Source organism: Pseudonaja textilis, chromosome 3 (genome assembly GCF_049901715.1).
Source record: "Pseudonaja textilis isolate UNSWEBS1 chromosome 3, rPseTex1.2, whole genome shotgun sequence".
NCBI classification, from domain to species: domain Eukaryota; kingdom Metazoa; phylum Chordata; class Lepidosauria; order Squamata; family Elapidae; genus Pseudonaja; species Pseudonaja textilis.
In genome coordinates this window covers 128,977,902-128,993,021 of record NC_141992.1, presented here as the reverse complement: position 1 = coordinate 128,993,021, position 15,120 = coordinate 128,977,902, and the positions used below count along the sequence as shown (strand labels likewise).

Below are 15,120 nucleotides of genomic sequence, written 5' to 3'. Positions count from 1 at the left end.
ATTGGTCTTCATAGATGTCAGTTAAGAATGAGTGCATATATGCTGCAAGCCATGCCTCACTCATCTCAGAGGTGGTATTTTGAGTAGTTCAGAGAACCAGCAAATACCACCTCTGACTGGCCTTGCCCCCATCTATTCTCTGCGTCCCAAGTCCCAGCTGAATGGCTGGGTCTTCTTTTGTTGCCCTGCACAGAGAATGCAGCTGGAAAGCAGGTTAGTGGGGTGGGGAGGCAATGGAGATTTTGCAGTATCCTTCCTCTGCCACGCCCACCAAGCCACGCCATGCCCACCAAGCCACGCCCACAGAACCGATAGAAAAAAACATTGAATCCCACCACAGACTCACCTCCCAAATAGAGTACAGCAATGTACTTTACATTGGGCTCTCCTGGAAGAGGGTGTTAAATGGGTGGGATGCTACTGGTTCAACCTGGTTCTATAGAACCTGTAGCTGCGAAGAGCAGCTGACACCGAACTGGTTCGGTGTTTGGCCCACCCGCCTGCCCAGGTTCTAGGCTGTCCTTTATTCCCTGCTTTTCCCTCCTCAGCTGCTTTGCACGGCACAGCTGAAGTTGAAAAAGCAGGAAACAAGAGGATTTTCAACCCGTGCGCAGCATTTGTCAGCTGTCCAGGCGGCACAGCTTATTTCTTGCAAACGCTGCACACAAACGTGGTTCGGAGAAACGGCAAATCGCTCCACTGGCTGGCCCCTCCCCTCCCCACCCACCCACCCACTCCTTACCTGGCATGCGAGCCATCTAACTTGCCTGGTTTGGTAAGTTGCTATTTTTTCCTTTTATCCCCGACCATCAGCGATTCTGCTCTGCTGGGAGATTTAGATTATCTAGAAAGCAGGAAATCCTTGGATTTCTTGCTTTCTAGCTAATCTAAAAGCAGAGCTGAACCTTCCTTAGGACTGAAGCTTCTACTTTCCAGTGCAGACTCAGGTAGCTGATTGGAGATAGATAGATCTCTAAGTGAATCTGTGATTCTGTGAACAACTCAATCTGCCTGCCTGCTTTTAGGTAAAAGTTGCTCTTTTTTAAAATAAAAATTTCAATATTTGCATATAAGGTGTATTATGAGTTAATTTTGTGAGTTTGCTTGCAAGCAAATTTTATGTGACAGACTCAGGTAGCCGATTGTAGATAGATCTCTAAGTGAATCTGTGATTCTGTGAGCAACTCAATCTGCCTGCCTGCTTTGCCTTCTTTTGGGCAAAAGTTGCTCTTTTTTATAAAAAAAACCAATATTTTCATAAATATTTATAATATTTACATACAAGCCATGCCCACCCAGTCACATGACCACCAAGCCACACCCACAAATTAGGCCACACTCACAGGACCGGTTGTTAAGAAATTTGAATCCCACCCCAATGTTAAAGCTATAACTGGTGCATTGTTCAGCTGCATTAATTACCAGTATGGTTCCAGATTCATCTCAAGGTACTGTTGATGACCTATAAAGCCCTTCATGGCATTACACTGTGTTATTTTTGTACTGTTTGTACTTTTGTATTATGTACTTTTCCTCATTATTTCCAGTAGATGATGTATTCTGTTAAGGAATGTCATCTTTTGGAGCTCAGGAAGAGAGCTTTTCTGACATGGCACTTCTTATTTGGAACGTCAGCCTATCAGAGATAGGCCAGAGATAGGATTTTCCCTGAGCCTACTGGCTTTTCAAAAGATCTTAAATGTCACATTGACAATAGTTCTGCTAATTCATTTGGGTTCTGGATGTGTGATAGAGCCATTTTTACACTGGCTCCTAACTGGGCTTGCATAGCTTTAAATCAGGGGTCGAATTCAAATTTTTTAACAACCGGTTCTGTGGGCGTGGCTTAGGAGGTGGCGTGGCTTGGTGGACATGTGACTGGGTGGACATGGCTTGATGGTCATGTTATTGGCTGGCCAACTCAATATCAATCACATCGAGGCACACATCTCCTCCCCTTGCCTCTCATGACTGTGGGTATGCTGCAACAGTCGTAAGTGTCAAAAATGGTCATAAGTCACTTTTTTCAGTGCCATTGTAACTTTAAATGGTCACTCCACACAAGCAAAGTACCAGCAAAGGAGTGGAAAAAACTCCAGAGAGGTTCCAGAGACAGGCAGTCCAGTCCTGCCAAGAACATAATAAGGGTTAACAGAGAGGCAGTTTCTGTAAGCAACACCAGAATGTTTCCTTCCTGCCTTCCTTAGGATTAGGCCAGTAATTTCTTCTAACAACTGGTTCTCCAAACTGCTTAGAATATTAACAACCGGTTCTAACGAAAAGGTATGAACTGGTAGAATCCCATCCCTGCTTTAAGTGTTTTTAATATAATTTTTAAAAACATTTAAAAAAATTTTTTTATTTAACTTTTGTATTAGCATCCAAATTGATTAGAAGCAGTGATGCAGATTCTCATCTGAGATAGAACTTGATGACCATATATTATTGTTGTTATTTGGGAGGGTTGTCACAAAGGTTTAATTAAATTGCCATTTTCTTGTTGCAAACTGTTCAATTTATGAAATGGCTCTGGCTGTTGGAAAATAAATATTTTGACACAAAATCATATTTAATCTGCAACAAGGACTTTGAAGAAGGATAGACCGATTTATGATTGGTGGACCGTACATCATATTAGATGGACTGGTGTTTGTTTCCTACCACTAGACAAATCTTTTTCTACAATAAAGAGCAATGCACACAGTGCTAATGCTATCTAACATCCCTGAACATTTGCCTAGATACACAGATTTGTGCCAGCTTGGGCCTATAGATTTCAATGGTTCCTGTGGAGTTAAATCCAATCTACTCCTGCTTAAATCATGGCCTGTGGAGGAACTAACAGGTAAAAGCAGCGAAACCTTCTTGGTTCCAAAGAGCTGAGCACAGTGCAACCATTAATAATGCTGGTACAGACTAAAATAATAATAATTTTTTAAAAAATTACAGAATGCAAAAGGAAAGGCAGGAGGAGAAAGAAAAATTATTGCTAAGCCTGAAAAAAATTTATTGTAGGTGCCCAACACTTTTTTCCTTTAGGATCACAGTGTGACACTTTTTTCTTATTGATGCATATTTTATCACAACACTCTTGCTATATATGATCTGAAGATTCAGAGCTTGTCCTTTGAGGTAGCAGCAGTGATAATAATGAGCACTTCCTTTTTTGTACCTCTCAAGATAGACATAGCTCCAATTGAAACCAAGTGCACCTTACAAGAAACACTGATTTGCTCCCACCATCAAACCGGAGAGTTTATCCAGTTATACTCTTCATGACTTAAGAAGGTATGTATGTATTTTGGGTGCTCCTCATGAATGTACAAAAAATAAATAAATTGCATTTACATGCATACATAACAATATTTAGCGTTATTTTTTGCCATTTATATTTTGTGGAATTCCAAGCAAAATCATTTTGCTGGCTGGTATAGAAAGAATGAAGGCCCATGTTTCTCCAGCAACAAAACAGTACGTTACTACTCTAGATACAGAGGACAAGAAAGAGAAGAACTTCCAAGTTTTATTTGTCGGATAGATAGAGTGCTCCATCTTTTCTCTACCTCCCTTGAATTTGATTATCTGCAATCCCATGTCTTAATTAATAGATCAGTGTAAATAAATGTGCCAAGCCTCAATGCTTGTTTTCTAGCATCACTCTGTGCCCCAAAGCAACTATGCATATTTTATTTATATAGCAGCCACATGCTCACCAGAGCAGAAAACCTTTACAACCTTCTGGGGGAGTCGCAGATCAGTTGGCCCTCACACTTCAAAGGACAGTTCTACAGTTGGGGAAAAGACAGCCCTTGCGTCCCCATCACCTTCATTTCACAGGGGGTGCAGATACTTAGCAGCTTCTCAAAGAAAGAATCAACAGGGTGAACAGATCTAAGAAGTGGTCTTATAATGTAAAATACGTTTGTGCCAATCAGCAGCTGAAATGCTGTTTCTGGGACCCATGCAGTTTCTGAGTGATCTTCAAAGGCAGCTTACATGCAGAATGTGTTGCAGCAGTCTAACTGTATGCTGACAAGGGCATGAGTTGCTGTCACCAGGAGAACCTGCAACTAAGTGTACCAGCTGAAGGAGGGCAAAGGCTCCTTTGGCTATAGTTGTTACCTGATGCTCAAAGCAGGGGGCATGTCTCCACAATCCTCAAGTCATGGATCGGATTCTTCATAGTGACTATGACCATTCAGAGCCAAACTTGGAACTGGAATAGAGTCAGTTGTACTTTTTTTTCTTGCTGGGATTCAATTTAAGCTTGCTTTTTTCCAATGCAGTCAGTCCCTTACCGACATGAAGTGGTATAGCCTAGGTGACAGTACAACTGAATGTGATCGCCTTATTTTCGATACCTCATCCCAAATTGATTGAGCTGCTACAGGTAGATGGCAATAATACAGGGAGAGACTTGAGTCCTCCAATATGGTACTCCATATTGGACCAGCCCTTTTATCTATCTCTCTTTGTCCATGCTCAGAGAGTAAATATGTATGCTCATGAATAAGCAGAACACAGTCTTCCACTCCTAACTCATAGGCTGTTCTAAAGATATTATGGTCAATAATAGTGAATCTCACCAAGAGTTTTAATTGGACCAGGAAGTGCATGTTCCATCCCTTCAGATCCTATTATGGGCCAATCCTCTCTCACTACAGGTGAAACTCAAAAAATTAGAATATCATGCAAAAGTTCATTTATTTCAGTAATGCAACTTAAAAGGTGAAACTAATATATGAGATAGATTCATTACATGCAAAGCAAGATAGTTCAAGCTGTGATGTGTCATAATTGAAATGATTATGGCTTACAGCTCATGAAAACCCCAAATCCATAATCTCAGAAAATTAGAATATTGTGAAAAGGTTCAATATTCTAGGCTCAAAGTGTCCCACTCTAATCAGCTAATTAAGCCATAACACCTGCAAAGGGTTCCTGAGCCTTTAAATGGTCTCTCAGTCTGGTTCAGTCAGAATCACAATCATGGGAAAGACCGCTGACCTGACAGTTGTGCAGAAAACCATCACTGACACCCTCCATAAGGAGGGAAAGCCTCAAAAGGTAATTGCAAAAGAAGTTGGATGTTCCCAAAGTGCTGTATCAAAGCACATTAATAAAAAGTTATGTGGAAGGGAAAAGTGTGGAAGAAAAAAGTGCACAAGCAGCAGGGATGACTGCAGCCTGGAGAGGATTGTCAGGAAAAGGCCATTCAAAAGTGTTGGGGACTTTCACAAGGAGTGGACTGAGGCTGGAGTCCGTGCATCAAGAGCCACCAAACACAGATGGATCCTGGACATGGGCTTCAAATGTCATATTCCTCTTGTCAAGCTGCTCCTGAGCTAAAGAAAAACAGAACTGGTCTGTTGCTCAGTGGTCCAAAGTCCTCTTTTCTGATGAGAGCAACTTTTGCATCTCGTTTGGAAACCAAGGACCCAGAGTCTGGAGGAAGAATGGAAGGGCACACACTGCAAGATGCTTGAAATCCAGTGTGAACTTTTCACAGTCTGTGTTGATTTGGGGAGCCATGTCATCTGCTGGTGTTGGTTCACTGTGCTTCATTAAGTCCAGGGTCAATGCAGCCGTCTACCAGGAGATTTTGGGGCACTTCATCCTTCCTTCTGCAGACAAGATTTATGGGGATGCTGACTTCATTTTCCAACAGGACTTAGCACCTGCCCACACTGCCAAAAGCACCAAAACCTGGTTCAATGACCGTGGGATTACTGTGCTTGATTGGCCAGCAAACTCACCTGACCTGAATCCCATAGAAAATCTATGGGGCACTGCCAAGAGAAAGATGAGAGACATGAGATCAAACAATGCAGAAGAGCTGAAGGCCTCTATTGAAGCATTTTGGTCTTCCATAATACCTCAGCAGTGCCACAGGCTGATAGCTTCCATGCCACGCCGCATGGAGGCAGTAATTGCTGCAAAAGAGGCCCAAACCAAGTACTGAGTACATATTCATGCTTATACTTTTCAGAGGTCCGATATTGTTCTATGTATAATCCTTGTTTTATTGATTGCATGTAATATTCTAATTTTCGGAGATTGTGGATTTGGGGTTTTCATGAGCTGTAAGCTGTAATCATCACAATTATGACAAATCACGGCTTGAACTATCTTGCTTTGGATGTAATGAGTCTATCTCACATATTAATTTCACCTTTTAAGTTGCATTACTGAAATAAATGAACTTTTGCACAATATTCTAATTTTTCGAGTTTCACCTGTACTTATGCCCAAATTTGAATCTTGACTGGAAGAGGTCCAGATAATTTGCTTTATCTTTCCCCAAAAAGGGAAGGAAGACTGGATGGAGTTGTTTATATAGTTAGATCAGGGGATCAGCCTTTTTAGGAAGGAGGCTTATCACTGCTTCCTTTAATGCTAACCATACTTTCTACTTTCTGAAAGAGGCAACAATCTCCTCCCAAATCCAACCAAAGATTGCCCCCAATACCTGAAGGAGCCAGACTGGTGATGTATCTAGTCCACAGGTAGCAAAGCTACTAAGAAGCCTTTCTCAGGTACCAATCACAATAAATCTCAGAAAGACTTGCAATGAATTGTCTCAGTCTATGTTGGAATAGGCAACTAGCTTTTCCAATTAACCTTCAACCGTGTCCAGCAGGACAAGCTGCCTATCTCTGTTTATCTATAGTAACTACTTTCATGTAAAAAAAAATCTCACATACAGCTATTAATAACATACTGTTGTCTTGCCAAATTCATTAAATGCTCTTAGATTATATGTTTTCTTATTGTTTAATGTTCCTGTAGCAAGTTAATTTGAATACTCTTAATGTCCAGGTCAGCAGAGCATAAAGTTTTTCTGGCATGTGGATAATGCTAAATGCTGTTTTTCTAGCCATGCTGTCTAACATGTTCTGTAACAGCTTGAGACATTGCTTGATACATTACAAAATACATTGAGAACCTGGGAAACAACAGATGAAATTAGAGAAGACCACAAAGATCAGGCTATCAGAGACTGGGATTTAATCCTGGTCAGGAAATCTTGCAATGCATGTTAAAAAATGCCTGTCAGGCAATGCCAGAAACTGGTAGACAGTTGAGGTTGTTTCCTGTTGGAGTCATGTCATCCTTTAAGTTAGTGGCAAGTAGGAGCAGCTGAAACATTTTTCTGGTTGTTTAACTCTCATTTTCACAGATCTATCATCCACAGCAGAATATTTTACATTATCCCTTTTCAGTTAGTGATTATGCGTGAATATGGCCATCCCAGGATCACGAAGCTGGTAGAAAATCTTGGAAAAGACATCAGATGCAACAATGTGCTTTTGCTATCTGAAGATAAACATAGAAGCAACTCCCATACCAAAGAAAAGGATTTCATACATTCAAATATATACATGTTGAAGATATCAGAAAGTTTTGAATGTATTTTGTTACCATATTTTCACTGCATAATTCTATACTCAGTTACTTACTAATTTATTCAATTGCAGTGATTCTGTATGAACAAAGAGTGTTGAGGTAATTCCCCATTAGGAGAATGAGCGCATACAGTATTCACTTGGCATACAACACTAGCCTGATATCTATCAGGTGGTCCTGTTACTCGGGTTGAACATCTTGGTAATACAGGGCTTACTGGTGGTCTTTCCTGTGCCACCTGCTCCTGTTCTTCTACTTCTTCCTGTGCCTGTCCTCCTACTTCCTCCTGTTCTCCCTTTTTAATAGCTATTTGGGGTTTACTGATTTTATCTTTAGGGACTATTTGGGTGTCAATAATAATATCATTGCTGGATTCCTGTTCCAGTTTATCCCATCCAACGTGCTCAAGAAATTTTGCATTAGCACTGCAATAAACATGAGCTGTGCCTCAGTCCCAGAATCTAAATGATCTATGGTTGGCCTCTTTACCCACAAAAAATAACTTCTTAGTTCTATGTTGCCCTTTCAGTCTTACTTGTGAGGTAATATGCACCCATGCTGGAGCTCCAAATGTGTGTAAGTAACTTAAATTTGGTTTTCTGCCATGCCAACGAATGAATGGCAATTCTCCATTTGTTGTATTAACTACATTGTTCAAAACATGTTTACTACACATTATGGCTTCACCCCACAGTGTTTCAGGTAAACCTGAATCAGATAACATAGTGCGAGCCATGGCTTGTAATGTTTGCCCTCTTCGTTCTATAAATGAGTTATGTTGTGGTCTGTAAGGTGCAGAACGTTTATGCTCAACACCAGCCAATTTTAGCATAGTTTGGAATCTTTTGTTAGCAAACTCAGTCCCATTATCAGTTACTAAAGTGATTACTTTACTTTTCATTTTTCTCTATGCAAACCTTAGCCAGTTAAAAAATGTTTGAATGTTTCTGTTTTGTTTTTCATAAGATAGCAGAAACCATATTGTGAGTAATGGTCCATAATACTCAAAATATAACAGGCCCTTCCTAAACTTGGTTTCTTAGGACCAATTATGTCGGCAAAAACAATCTCTAAAGGTTCTATGGTCTTAAGCCTATTTAGTCTGTTTGCTGGACTAACCTTGCTTTTATCTTGGCTACAAGCATTACAGTGTAAATACTTGCTACAGGGTTTCAATTTTACTCCCTCTGCCAATTCAACAGTTTGTTTGAGCATTTTGAAATTAATGTGCCCTAGACGTCTATGTAGTAAATGTATACATTCATCATGTGGCTTAACATTGTTATAAACTGAGTTAGCCATCTTCAGCTGGTCATCATGTATCACATATAAATCATTCTCTAATGTAGCAGTACCACTTTTACCCTCTTTCTCTATTATACAGTTATCTCCCCTAAAGGTTACTACATAACCAAGATTAACTAAAGCCCTTACTGATAACAAATTAAATTTCAGTTTAGGTACATATAACATAGTTAAATGTTCGTTTATACAAGAACAATATGCAGTACCTTCACCTGATGCTTTAATCTTCCATCCATTTGCCAATGATACATGTTGTTTACTCGTGGACATCTTTACAAACCTTTTTCTATCTTTAGTAATGCATTGCGATGCTCCACTATCAACAACCCACAAATCATGTTGTTTACAGTTGAATTGATAGACATAGCTAAACTAACATTCTTCTTGGCCTTCTGGTGTTTGCCAGTATTCTGTCCTTTTCTTTTCTTACAGAATATAGCTATACGCCCCCAGCCCCACAAGAAAAACATTTCCTAATGGTATAGGCAGTTGAAGATAAATCCTCTTCTTGTGGTTGTTCCTTCCTCAGTTGGTCCCTATCCAGCCGTCTTCTTGCTTCTTCTAGCAACGTTTCAGTTATGTCAGTCAATGTCAGTTTATCTCTGGGCAGTACTTCCAGTGAAGATACATAATCATCATAACTTTCATCCAATGAGGAAAGAATGATGTAAACGATGCAGCTCTGAAAATATTAGTTCTTTTTCATGTAGCTCTTGAAAAGTTTTTTTCATGAAGTTTAAATGAGCTAACATATCTCTACCTTTCAGAAGACGTGCTCTAAACAGTTTACGTGTAAGATGTATGTGTGCACCTACACTGTCATGAACATAAATCCTCTTCAAATTCTCCCAACACCTAGCAGCAGACTCTTCTTCACGAATATAGACTAGCTGCTGGTCACTCAGTGTTAGTCCAATTATACAAAGAGCTCATTCATTGTTCTGTTTAAAGTCAGCAATCTTCTTGGCATCATCCCCATTAGCTGGATCCCAAGCATTTACATCTGGTGGATCTTGAACTACATTCCATAAACCTTCTCTGTGCAGAAGTAGATTGCATTTCATAGACCAGGAAAAATAGTTTGTTCCATCCAACCGGGTTATCAGTGATAGACTTGTTGAAGTGACTTGTGCCATCTTTACCAGGATAGTAAACCACAATTAAACAGTAAACAGCTGTCTGTATACAGTACTGTGTATTCACACTAACTCTCAGTTATCTGAGCCTGGTATGGCCTGGGCCCATAACCAGTGTTGACGTAATTCCTCGTTAGGAGAATGAGCGCATACAGGGAGACATATAGAGAGTAGTGTAGGAATAATACACACAGAGCACACAGATACACTGTACAGTAAATGTAGATTTTTACTTCCAGAAAGGTTTAAGCAAAGTCCAAACAAGCAATCCAAAGTCCTTCACAAGTTAAATCAGTCAGTTTTCAATCCAGGGATAATCCAAATATCAAAGTCCAGTGTCAAAAACAGTTCAGTATCAGACTTACATTAAATCCCAGTAATATCAGTCAATTTGAAGAAATGGAGCAACGGCAATACTTTCCAACAGAAGGAAACAGAGATACTCACTCAGACACAATCTCTTCTGAGACTAAGACTAAACAACCCAGGTTTCTGGCTCCATCTTATGGCTGTTTGAGAAACCACACCCAATTACATGCTCTTGCATTCCCTTAAAGATATAGTACTAAAATGTTTATCCTGGTTTATATATTTCTAACCCAATTTTAGGTGACATATTCCTAACAAAGAGGATCAAGGTTTTTTTCAAGGTTTAATTTTATTGCTACCTCAGTTCAAGAACAACTTTTTTCACCCTTCTGGAAAATAACTTATGATAATTGTATCACTCCTACTGCTGTAAGAAACAGAGCACTGGTTCGGGGGTTTTGGAGTTCTTTAATATGCTTGTAGGATGCCACACTAACAATTATTCATACTACTCTAGTCAAGCATGCATCACATGGTCCTAATTATGTAAACTAGGTACTCTCAGATCTTTTTAGATTTATGACATTGTTAAAAAAACCTTTACATTGATAAGCTGCAGCTTTTTGTGATGCATTAGGCCTCCTGGCTAGAAAAAGGATGGGACACATTGCCTTGATTGACTAATAGTGATGTGCCTAATATCAAGGCTAATATGCAAGTATGTAGAGAATAATTTAGGACGGTGTGGGATTGGATGAGATGGAAGGCCGTCCCCTTGTAATTCACACCCGGTAGCAAAATATTAAGTGGTCAGCCCAGCATATTGCCAGGTGCTTGTAATACTACGCTCAGCAGTATCTAGTTTGAATTAATGAAATATTCTGCCTTCTAAAATTGTGGGACACTGGAATTCTGCATCTGATGTCCTTGCCCAGATTGCAAATATATTTAATCCATAATTTCCTGGAATGTGAAATCCAGCTTCTAATCCACGTAAAGTCTATGGTTTGCATTACCCTGTGTTTTAGGCTAATGAATAAGCATAGTGTGTTCTATTGATTATGATTGAAAGCAACATTTTGCAAAAGCCACATAAATCTATATTCAGAGTTTTGCAGAGATAATAAAACAGATGACTGATGCTTCATTTAATCTTCATAAACATAGTAAGTAGATTTTAAAAAACAGCTGTAGATTTCTCCAACATGGAGCAAACTCAGACAGAAACAGGTTGCAAGCAACTTACAGCAGCATAGCTCCAGTCTTCAGCAAGCAAACAAGTTTCATTTTCAATAGGCAGACTCAGAGCACAACATAGCTGCAGAGTTTCAGAGCTTAATATAGAGCCACACCTAGACTACTTTTAGTGTCAGTTTCCAGCCTAGGCTAATCTAGTTTCAGTTTCCAAACTGTCCCCATTGGCTGATTTAGTTGCTATGCCTATTCATTGGCTGACCTTGTTACCAAGCTCTATTCCAGTCCATGAATATACTCTAAAAATCTACCATTCAGTAATACAGTTGATGTTGTCTAGACCGCTATATAGTACTTTATCCTTGAGAAAAAATCCCTTTTCATTGTAGAATGTTTTAAAAATATTAACTGCACAGAGATATGACAACATTAAGCGATTTAAAACATTAAGCAATTTCCTTTTTGTCAGGAAGAACAAAGAGGTGTTTTGGGTGGGTTTTTTTTTTTTTTGAGGGGGAGGGGGTTATGCCAAAGCTTGTAATGCAACTTTTAGGAAACAGGAGAGATGGAATGTTGCGGAAGAATAAAAACATTAATAGGACATTCATGTACTATTATGGATCAATTTCTCTCAAGACTTGGGAAATTGCATACTTAGTTTAGCAGAGAGGTACGATGGTCAGCAAAGATTCAAGTTACAGATAGCTCTGAAATGATTGGCAAAAGTTCATTAAATTTATTTGTTTTGATAATCAGCATTTGTCCATGAAAGTTTTTTTATAACTTTCTAAAATAAGTACCAGTGCTAAATCCTGTTATTTTTCTTTTTCTCATGCTTGGGTAAACATAATTATTTTCCAGGCAGTAACTTCAAAATGTGCATTTCATAATCACTTGGCAAACTAGTTATCTGATTAAATACAGGGAACCATTTATCTAATTTCTTTCACCGTGTGGCAAAATGATACAAATGATCGTAGAATTTCTGCACTTTTTCTTGAGTTGCATTTATTTTTTAAAATAAATTTTATTAATTTTGTAAAGAGATCATAAAAACTAACACAAAGTAATACAGAATAAAGAAAAAAGAGACAAAATTACAGGAAAAAGATAAAAAGGGAAAGAATAAACTTCCGATTTCCTTTGCAAGAAATATAATTACCGAATTATCAATTACAGTACTGTATGGTTACAAAAAAAGCTTTTTCCTATTATCTACTTTTTTCTAATCATCAAAACACAAGTGCATTTTCTTCCTATTTTATGCAAAAAGTGTACAAACAGTTTCCAGTCAGCCATAAATGTAGATAATGTCTTTTCTTTAATCAAGGAAGTCAATTTTGCTACATCTGCAAATGTCATCCTCTTCACTAACCATTCCTGTCTTGTGAGTAGTGTTGAACTTTTCTAATTTCGAGCATACAGTAATAGCTGTCTTACATAAAAACAACATTCCATTTTTTTCCAGTCATTTGTTCATTAGTCCCAAAATAAAAGCCTCTGATTTCAAATGTGCATTAGTCTTCAAAATGTCCTGAATTATTGTATTTTATTTGTATAAGAAATATTTTGACTTTTTACACATCCCCCATACATGATAAAAAGAGCGTTGTCGTACCTGAATGCTTCTTCTCAGCACGGCAATGGAGAATCCACACATAGGTTGATACATGCCTTTCTGCCCAGAGACTGAGTCATTAAACTTTTACCATGCCCCTCTGTCAACTGTCACTTTCCCAGTTCATGACGAATGCACAGTCATCTGAAGGACTCTTTGGTGGCGTTGGCTCTTCCTGTGCTGGACAAGGCACCTGACGGTCTCCAGGGAGGGAATGGATTCTCCACCGCCGTGCTGAGAAGAAGCATGCAGGTAAGACAACACTCTTTCTCCAGCACATTGATTGGAGAAGCCACACATGGGACATACCAAAGTCTGGCTGTCCCTATGGGTGGGAATTGGTCTGGTCCTGAGTCCTCCTACTGACATACACTCACTGAAGTACCATCCTGCCAAAGGCAGCCTCAGTCAAGGTGAATGTGTCCAGCTTATAGTGGTGCACAAAAGGAGATGGTGAGGACCATGTTGCCATCCTGCAGATCTCTTCAATCAAAGCCAGCATCGCCCATGCGGCTGTAGTCCCAGTGCTTCGAGTAGAGTGGGCTGTTAATCATCTGGGAACTGGAATAGACTGTGTCTCATAGGCCTTGGCTATACACGCCCTTATCCAACAGCCTATGGTCGATGAAGTGACCTTTAAATCTAGAGAAGACAGTTGGAACAAGACAAACAGTGATTCGGAGCTGGGTGAAGTGCAGTTCGTTTGAGGTATCTATGTAGTGCCCTCCTCATGTCCAGAGTATGCCATTTCTGTTCCAATGGATGAGAAGGTCCTGGACAGAAGTTTGGCAGCACTATCTCCTGGGCCCAGTGAAACCAGGAGTTGATCTTGGGGATGAAGGAGGGATCCAGACGTAGAACCACACTGTCTGCATGGAGCAGTCAATTCCGAAATTCACCTGGCTGAGGTGATGGCCACTAAAAAGGCGACTTTGAATGACAGGTATCACAGACTTGTAGACCTAAGTGGCTTAAAAGGTGCTAAGGTAAGGGCATGTAAAATTTTAGACAAGTCCCAAGTTGGGTACTTGTGTACAACAGGTGGTTTCAAGTTAACCACCCACCTTAAAAAAGCACATACTACTGGATGGTGCACTATGGATTCCAAGTCTCCATAAATCAGCACTGAGGACAAAGCAGCCATTTGTCTCGGGATAGTGTTTGGGGATAACCCTTTGTCTAGACCGTCTTGTAAAAAGTCCAGGATCTGTGGAATGGAGACAGACATGGGGTCCAGACTCAACCTAGTACACCAACTGCAGAATGCCTTCCAAGTAGAGTTATAAATTCTATTGGTGAAAGTCCCCCTGGAAGCCTGGATAGTTTGTATCACCTTCCCTGAAAAGTTGTCCCTCGTCAGGATCCTCCTCTCAAGTGCCAGATGGTCAGTTGGAACCACTTAGGCTCCAGGTGGACCAAGATCCCTGTCCCGAGGGATTCTCCAAGGCCAGGACACAGGGAGGTTGATGAGATCTGCATACCATAGCTGTCTGGGCCAATGGAGAGTGATGAGTAATATCTCTGTTCTGCTAGAAGTTTCCTGATCACTCCTGGTATGATGGGAAGAGGAGGGAATGCATATAATAGGTCCTTGGGCCAGGGGCAGCAGAGGGCATTGACTCCCTTTACTCTGGTGCAAATATCTGGGCAGTTGTGAGTTCGTGTGGTGAACAAGTCCAGGACCAGGAGGCCAAATCTCTTGCACATTTCCTGGAAGAAGTCCGGGTGCAACCGCCACTCAGTGGTCCACCGTGGTCCGGCTGAGAAAGTCCACCTGTGCGTTTGTCACCCCCAAGATGTGCTCTGCCTTGATGGAACTCAGGTGAGCTTCTGCCCAAAGAAATAGTTGGTCTGCCTCACGCATAAGGGATCTTGAGTGGGTGCCCCCTTGGGAGTTGATGTGTGCTTTTGCGGCCACATTGTCATGATCAGTAAGTCTTGTCCCTCTACAATGGTCTGGAAGTTTCGGAGGGTGAAGAACAGTCGTGGGATTCAAAACATTTTACCACCGGTTCGGTGGGCATGGTTTGGTGGGTGCGATTTGCGCATGTGCACACACTTTGCATGTGCACACGTGCCAAATGCACACTTTGCACAGATGCAGAGGCGTTCCAACTCACCTCCTGCAAGCCTGCACTCTCCTGGTCACTT

General features: G+C 40.4%; 1 protein-coding gene and 1 long non-coding RNA gene across 3 annotated transcripts in view; one reads left to right on the top strand and one right to left on the bottom strand.

Moving 5' to 3' along the window:
• Positions 1 to 15,120, bottom strand: part of CDH20 (cadherin 20) — a 220,843-nt gene that overhangs the window by 162,292 nt on the left and 43,431 nt on the right. The window lies entirely within an intron of this gene.
• LOC148126317 (uncharacterized) overlaps positions 1,076 to 15,120 on the top strand; it is a 120,811-nt gene continuing 106,766 nt past the window's right edge. The window contains exon 1 of the long non-coding RNA XR_015743088.1: positions 1,076 to 1,134. This is a non-coding gene — a long non-coding RNA (uncharacterized LOC148126317). The remainder of the gene's footprint in view (positions 1,135 to 15,120) is intronic.